We start from the raw sequence: 8,512 nt of genomic DNA on the forward strand, positions 1-8,512 counted from the left end.
CCTGTACCCCACCCCAGCTTCCCCTGGGTCCCCCACTCCTGCGTGGGCCAATTTTCAGAATCTCGGGGTACATGCTGGTCCCTCTGCCCAGACAAGCTCTCTCCTGCTCCTTCTGAACCTCATGCCCTCAAGGCAGGCGTCACTCAACACCAGGCTATGCCCCTTATATAGGCCTCAAAAGCACCTCTGCTCCCTCACTGCACACCTTTAACTGTTTGTTTAACGTCTATTCCCCTGATAGAGTCTAAGCTCCGGGAAGCCCCAGACCAATCTACTGTGCTCACCATTCTCTCCCCAGAGCTATGGTGATCATGGAGGCGACATTTGGTTGTATGCAGGCCTTCTGCTTGGTGTCTGCCTTGGGCAACTCCCTCCGGAGCACTAGGCTCAGTTTCAGCAGCTGAAAGGAGGCAGATGGCCGACGTACCTCCGGGGCCTCTCACCGTGCTAATGTCTAGGTTCCACTTGACAACATTTACTTGTAGCATCAGCCCGAAGCATGATCATTCTAGAGCACCACGGAGGAAGACCCTGGGAATGTAACTCCCTCCTGTGGTGTGGGCTGCGTTTACAACACAAACCCAAGAAATCATCATAAATCATTCCAAGTGGAGCTGCCTGGGTTGAAGCAACAAGACAAAAATACTTCTGGGCACCGCTCCTCTGGGCCCCCACCCAACTGAAGAGAAGCAGGGCCAGGCGAGCTGTGCCCTCTGAAGAGTCAGTCGCTGGCTTTGTCGCTCCACACCGGGCCCCTCCATGGGGACTTCTCTCCCACCCTTCAGATTTTTAATCCCTGCTGCTATCTGCAGTGTCCTAGTGCCTTGCAAGGGAAATGACCCCAGAAGACCAGGGATTGGGTTCTAGGTCAGCCCCTCCTGAGATGCGTGTAACCCTCCATAGCTTTTTCTTCTGTTCTGCTCTGTCAAAGAGAGGATATAATATCTGCTCTAAGGACCTTAGAAACTAACGGAGGAGAAATATTTTTGAAATCTTCAAGGGCCACACAAATGCAGGCTTACTTTTGGCCATAAACGTGACTATCGAGAGGCCCAGCATTTTCTCTCTCATTGGGGAATGGGAGGCCTGGTCCCCAGGTCAAAGAATCTCAGACATCTGAGTAGCAGGTGGTTCAATCACCCTGGACTGGCTCAGCTTGTCCTAAAGGTAAACCTAATTCACGCCTTACACAGTGTCCCTGAGTTGGGGTCAGGGGCCTAAGCTCGATGCCAGATCCGGTCCCAGGAGCTCTTGCTGGATGCAAGAATACTTGGGGTCTTGTCACCCTGGGGGCTTTGAAGCCCTGATGTAGCTGAGGGGTTCAAGTGTGTACCTTTCCAGGCAGGCCTTGGTTGAGTTTCTCTCTGCTGCTTATGGCTTCCCACGCTTCAGTTTGCTCTTCAAGGAAAGAGAGAGAGTTGACTGACCTGCATATTAAAAGTTATGATGCCTGGAGATGCCTGGGTGACTCAGTCGGTTAAGCGTCTGCCTTTGGCTCAGGTCATGATCCCAGGGTCCTGGGATCGAGTCCCACATGGGGCTCCCTGCTCAGTGGGGAGCCTGCTTCTCCCTCTCCCTCTGCCGCTTCCCTTGCTTGTGCTCTCTCGCTCTCTCTCTGACAAATAAAATATTTTTAAAAAGTTATGATGCATGTAATGCATTTAGTTTTGTGAACATGTCACATGTTAGGCATTTAAAAAAATAGTATTATTGTTATTGTTGTTGTTGTCATTTATATTCCAGGACACACATGTACACACACACACACACACACACACACACACCCTGGTCTTCTCTGAATTCCCTGAGTGCTTTTTCCACTTCCTGCCCTGTCTAGCCTTGCCTTATCCTTCCTGTTTTCTTCTAACAACACTGCTAGACAAAGATTTCTAAATTTACCTTATAATTTACCTAATTTTACTCAGTATTGCTCAGTAAATACCTCTGGAAACAAAAGTTCTGGACAAACAAGTCTCTTGGTTAACAAGAGTACCAAATTCAAGCGCCATTATGGAGCTACCTGGGCATCTGGGCAACATGGCGCAGGAAATCGAGTCCCAGACTACTTAGAGTTGAGATTTTTAGACCTGGCTTGGCCATGGATGAGAATTGCCAAAGGATTTTACATCTCTCACATCTTAGTCTTCCTACCTATAAAACTAAACCATCTATTTTTTGTTTTTTATAAGCCTTTTCTTCCAGTTAGATAAAATTCTGTTTCTATAATAAATCTTCTGCAGAAGGTCAATATATACAATATGTAACAGAATAACAGCTCTGGAGATAGGAGGGGGCCAGATAGCCTTTCTTGCCTTCCCACGGTCTGGCCCCTGCCCCTCATCCCCCACGGGCACCCATAAGGCTTCATAGAGTCCTGCTTACAAAACTCTTTGTGCCTCTGTCCCCTCAGTGGTTGAATGGGGGTAATAACCACCCCCCACACACAGGGTTGGTTGTAACAATTAAATGAGATAACACAGATAAAGCCCTCAGCATAGTGCCTGGACTAAAGTACTCAGTAACTGTTAAACATCACTATTATTACTACCGCCACTTGATGGCTAAGGTGCCTCTTACGTGGAAACATTAGGAATTTGTGATCGTGCAGCGCAGATGCATCATAAAAAGGCGCCCACGTCTACAAATTATAAATTACCCCCACCCTCCATTATACCCCCTCCACTGTCTTTATGGACAAGGAGGAGATACGATGTTATATTACAAGACGGATAAATTCCGTTTCTATGGAAAGCGTGTTCTATAAAAACATACTTCAATATTTTCTTCACTCCTTGATTTTTCCGACACACAGAGCTCCCATTCTGTATGCCAGGGGTGGTGCTGGGAATAAAAATAGAAGGGACAAGTAAAGAAAAAGAGAACTCGAATTAACAACACAGCCAGTCTGTGTATAATGCCTAGTGGCCCATGCCGTCATTTGTCCGACAAATATTTATTGCGCAATTACTACGAGCCGAGCAGCATGTTGAGGACATGGTGACGATGACGAAAAGCCAGGCCCCAGTCCCGAGGAGCTGCTTTCTAAGGGGGATCAATCGGGATTGCGTGGAAAAGAGGATTCCCCAGAGCTGAGGGTGCAGGAGGTGGAGTGGGGGAAGGAAGGGCCAACAGAGTGCAGAGAATAAGTAAGATAAGACTTGCTTCGGTTGGGTTCGATTCCAGAGCGGAACAAGGGTGTAACCCCAGGTGAGGTGGGGCTAAAGGGAACAGCATGTACAAAATTATTTATCCAAGGGATTTCCAAGAACACTGCTGTTTGCTTCTATTAATTCGCTCCTAGGAGGACACACACTGCTTTTTTTGGGAACCAACTTTTTGTGTTCTAAATAAGCTCTTTTATAAACAGTTGCTGAAGGGACACTGGACATAAGCAACATGATTTTAAATGATCCTAGCATTAATCTTCTCTTCCTGAGTAATAGGCCAGAGTCTTATTTCACAGAACTTTTCATTCTGGGAAGTTAGCTTGAAAAATCTTTATTTCCCATAAGGGACACTGAGCATGACTTTCAATACAGAGCCCAGGAAAGAGCTGAAGATATGGGGAAGACCCGAGTTTGGACCCTAGATTCTTACTAAGGGAACTTCCTTCCTCTCAACCCGTTTCCTCTTTGGTAAAATGTGGAGCCTGAGACCACAAAACAGGACTATCAGGTGAGACAACAGATGGGAAAGTGATCTGGAAACATTAGGGAGTATAGAAGCCATTTGTATTTATTTTAATAACTTCCTTTCTCTCTTTGTTTTCCTTGCTCCTGGACATAATGAAATTGGATCATTTTTATGGCCCCCGTTTGTTTGTTTGGTTTAAGAAGGAAGGATCGATATCTAACAATGGCATTGCCATTCTCTCGGGCTCACGTGTCACCAAAGAATCTCCAATACAATCTGTCACAGAAGCCCATTCAAGCAAAGGACCTCATCAGGCTGATCCTAACAGCCTAAGATCCAAGGTGAGTAGGCCACCCCCCAATCCCCACCCGCTTAAAGACAGCCACGCTGAGCCAGAGTCCAGTTTCCAGGACCCTACTGTCTGGCCCACACATCCTGGAACTTTTAAGCCTCGAAAAGCCTCTGTCCTTCTTCCCATGGTCCCCTCCTCCTCCCTCCCACCTGCCATACCAGCTCTCTCCCTCCCCTGCTTTTCACATCTGAATCCACCACTTACCACCTGTGCGTCCTCAGATTGGTTAAGATCTTGGCAACTCATGGGTTTTTTAATCCATAAAAAGGACATGATAAAACAATCTGCCCCATAGGATTGTTTTCAGGATTTCAGGAGATTATGCACCCTAAAGACTTCACACAATTCAAGGCAATTCTCGATACTCAGAAAAGGTCTATTATGGTGACTATTACTCATATTTCCTTCCTTCCCTCCTTCCCCCCTTCTTTTCTTTCTCCCTTCCTCCCTCTTTCCCTCTCTTGCTTCCTTCTTCCCTGTTCTCTCACTAACCTGGTGCCCTCCTTCCTTCCACGGCCCCTTCCTTCTGCCTTCCTCTCGTTCCCTGCCCTTGCCCTCATGTGCCCCTACTTCCCCTCACCGCGACAGCTTCCCCAGCCATGAGTCATGGGAGTTTGCTCCCGCACTGGCTCCTGAAAGCCTCTGGCTAGCAGGCTGGCAGGCTGCAGAGGCAGACACAGGCCCAGGGCAGGAGGTGCGGCTGCCAGGGCCAGGATTTGCCAGATGGAGCCAGCCTGGTACTTGACTTCAGGCTACTTCTAGGACTTGAACATGCATTTATGGAGTCATCGGCCATTATCTTGGGGAACCATAAGGGACCCAAAGTTCCTGAGGACCAGGAGAGGATAAATGTTGTATTGCCCATCTTTGCTAAAAAGGGAGAGAGAGTGATTCTGGTCATTTTAAGACATTCTTTTAATATCTGGGAAACTCTCCACCAAGTCCTCACTCCATCTCAAGTGCAGGGGCCCTTGGCTGAGCCCTCAGGTTCTTCCTGGCTCCTTCTTTCATCCCTTGTTTCTTTTCCAGTTTAAATTTGGCATCCGACCCTGACACCCACTGACCTTTTCTCTCTCCTCTGCTGGACTCCCAGCTCCTGGAGGACAGTCCTCTGCCCCATTACACCAGATTGTCTTGGCCCTTTGCCATGGGGGTTAGGACCATGCCATTTAGATTCAGACAGACCTGGGATTCAATACCATCTCTGCCACTTTGTTCTCATGACCTTGCACAGATCAGTCAATTTCTCTACGCTCATTTGCCCACATCTTCATCCAACAAATACTCATCGAGCCCCCGTGTCCCAGGCGCAGTTGCCAGGTGTCGGATGTAAAGCAGTGAAAGAGGCAGGCAACCTTTGCCCTCATGCAGCTTTGAGTGGGAGAAAGAGAAGTGAAATCACAAACGGACAATAACAAAATACTACATTGTGATGAGCACTATAAACGAGACACTAAGGAACAGAGAGCCAAACAATGTTGGAGGTGGGGAGCAGAGACCTCTAGAGTACAATAGACACAATGGCCTAGACTGGCATTTCTCAACCTCAGCGCCTTGGACCTTTGGGGCCCGATACCTGGGGTGGGGAGGGGGGCACCCTGCACATTGTGCGATGTTTAACAGCATCCCCACTTCTACCGGCTGGATGCCAGTAGCCAACCCCCTCCCGCATTGCGGCAAGCACAAAAGCCTCCAAGATATTGCAGGTGTCCTCCAGAGAGGCCGGAGGGGTCCAAACCACCTTCGGTTGCGTGTGGGTCACACAGATTTGTGTTTGGGTCTCCCGGCAGCCATCGACTTGCGCTGGTGACTCCGAATCGGTCATTACACCCTGGAAGCCTCTTCCCTCCTGTGTGAAATGGGGTGTTACTAGAAGGAATCACATCCAGCAGCGTTGTCATAGGGATAAAGGAGATAACCACTGGGCCCTAGCAAGCCCTCAGCAAGCAGCGATTACTGCTGATACCATCATCATTACATGGCTGTCCTTCCAACCAGCCTCTGGTCCCCTGGGGACAGAACTGGCGTGGGATCTTGTCCAGGTCCCCAGCCCACGGCCCAGAGGCCAGGACTCCTCACTAACCTGGTGCTCTTCTGCAGCATGAATGTGAGCAGCCCCCCACCACAGACAGGGCAGAGGAGACCCTCAGGGCCAAGTCAATGACTGTGGTTTTGACCCCAGGGAGTCCCAGTTCTCACCGACTTGCCATCTGCTCAGACTGAGGCTTTTTTAGTGACGGAGAAGGAGGCTCCTCCCTGCCCCGCTCAGCGAAGGCTGTGCTCTTTGGGCAGCTCATTCCCCCACAGGGAGTGGCCGATGAAAGATAATATTGCCTTTGGTCTTCCTCTTCTCCCTTAAACAATTGAAGGGGCCTTTCCTTTTCCCGTTTGGCTGGTTTGAAGCCCCTAATTTGCTTTTGCGCGTCAGATCTCGCCTCCGTGCCGGCTTTACGGCTCAGCCAGCAGACCAAGGCACGTTTGTTTTCAGCTTTCCATGCCAGTCTGGGGGGGAGCGGGTTGACATCTCGCTGCCTCTCCTGCTCTTCCAGAGCACTTCATGGGACGAGTTTGCATTCCCCCAGAACTGGATTTGAGGGAGTAAGAGTGTCAGACTTTCTCCAGCTCCTTAGTCTGCTCTGTCAGGGAATGTGTGATCTTCGACACTGGGTGCAAATTCCATGCCTGTCCCCACCTCGTCACCCTGAAACCACTTACAGATCTATGAGTCTAGGATTCGTTTATCTTTACGGAGCCCCAAGTAATTCCTCCATGGGATAGATGAAAGCAAATCAAGAAGGGCGTCTGCCTAGCAGTTTCCTCTCCTTCAGGATTATTTCAAATACTGTCCAGAGACCTCGCTCGTTCCCTGTCTATCAATACCTGCTCAAGCCCTTCGCTGCTTCCAGATCCCGCGCTGAAGCCATTTTGGCAAGAGCAGTAGGGTCCGATTTTAAAAATGGTATTTTCACCAAAACTCTCATGTTCAAGCCATGGTGGCTACAGTAATGAGGAAGGCCCACCCATCTGTGACTGCCGTGGAATACTTGCACAGAAGTGCTCAGTGAGTGTTTGTTGAATGAGGACATGGCTTTGATGGGGAGACAAAAGGGCAAATGTCCATGGAACACTGGTCATGTACCCAGAACTGACTAAGCGTCTAGGTACAAAAGTGAACAGATGCAATCCTGCAGACAAACCTAGTCTTGGCAGAGACGGGGCTGCCTGCAGAAAATGTGGTGTCATTCAGGCAGTGTGCAGAGAATGCTAGGTGCACACAGAGGGGTGGTACTCAGCCCAGGCTGCCGGTCCGGAGCCCTTCTGAAAAGAGACGATGCCCACCTGAGCCATGAGAAGTGCGACTAAGTTAGCAGAAAGGATATTTGGGACAAGGACCAGAGGCATGCAAGGCATGAGATCTGTGGGCACTTCAGCAACAGGGCATGACTAGAATGTGATGGAAAAGTCAGGAAGTGGCAAAGGATGAGACAGTGGGCAGAGGGCTGGGAAATGAAGGACCCGTGTGGCAGACACGCAGAGTAGCGGCCCAGACCCAGCTACCCAGCCGCCCCAACCCCCACCACCAGAGCGCCCCCACCCCGCCCAGCAGCAGTGCGGCGGGGCGGGGGGGTGTCCCCAAGCCCTGGCCACTGGGCCCCACTGTGGGGAGGCACTGAAGGACGATGCTCACTCCAGAGCTCCCCACCACGCTGCCTGGAATTTTGACTTCTGCCTCTGCCCAGCCCTGCATCTGCCCCTTTCCTTACCCAGGTGTTGATCCTGTATAAACATCTCACACCCCAAACTCCGCCCCCATGGCTGCTTCCGGTGACCCCAGCTCTCTCCAGAAGAGGGGATTTCTCTGACTCTTCAATGCAGCAGACTTAGGGTTCTGGGCTCACCCTCTCTTTTCTCGGGACAGGCTCCAGCAGACAGGGGACCACCGTCTAGGCTGTGCTCGAGGCCATGCAGGAAGTTCAGTGGGGCCAATTCTGGGCCTGCTGAGAAGCCTTTGGTGGCCCTGTCCTGGAGGCATGGAGGAAAAGCAACCACAAGCCCATTCATTCCCCATGCAAGCAGCATCCCTACCCAGTTGTAATCAGTAATAACTAGCATTTTAATCTTCATCTATCTGACCCTCTGTTCTGAATGTGGGCAGCGAAGAAGGGTGTTATTTTCCAAGGCCTCTCAAATACCCCAACACTCACAATCCAACCCTTTAAAATGTCTTGATGTATCAATTTCTCAGCACTCAAAGAATATCAGTGTCTGCTGTGGGAGAAATAAATGGTCAGATAAATGTGTGTTGCTCTATCAAAAAGTACAATCTCGGGCGCCTGGGTGGCTCAGTTGGTTAAGCGACTGCCTTCGGCTCAGGTCATGATCCTGGAGTCCCGGGATCGAGTCCCGCATCGGGCTCCCTGCTCGGCAGGGAGTCTGCTTCTCCCTCTGACCCTCCCCCCTCTCATGTGCTCTCTCTCATTCTCTCTCTCTCAAATAAATAAATAAAATCTTTAAAAAAAAAAAAAA

General features: G+C 49.9%; 1 long non-coding RNA gene across 2 annotated transcripts; it reads left to right on the plus strand.

Moving 5' to 3' along the window:
* The first annotated feature begins 1,641 nt into the window (after nt 1-1,641).
* LOC145718200 (uncharacterized) lies at nt 1,642-8,014 on the plus strand. 2 transcript variants are annotated; one of them, XR_014141644.1, is made up of 2 exons: nt 1,642-3,675; nt 3,834-8,014. It is a non-coding gene; the product is annotated as an uncharacterized LOC145718200 (long non-coding RNA). The 2 variants fall into 2 exon arrangements; XR_014141645.1 differs by having other exon boundaries at nt 3,837-8,014.
* The last annotated feature ends 498 nt before the right edge of the window (nt 8,015-8,512 follow it).

This window comes from Leptonychotes weddellii, unplaced genomic scaffold, assembly GCF_054177405.1.
Source record: "Leptonychotes weddellii isolate Sample4059 unplaced genomic scaffold, ASM5417740v2 HiC_scaffold_1204, whole genome shotgun sequence".
Taxonomy (NCBI): Eukaryota; Metazoa; Chordata; class Mammalia; order Carnivora; family Phocidae; genus Leptonychotes; species Leptonychotes weddellii.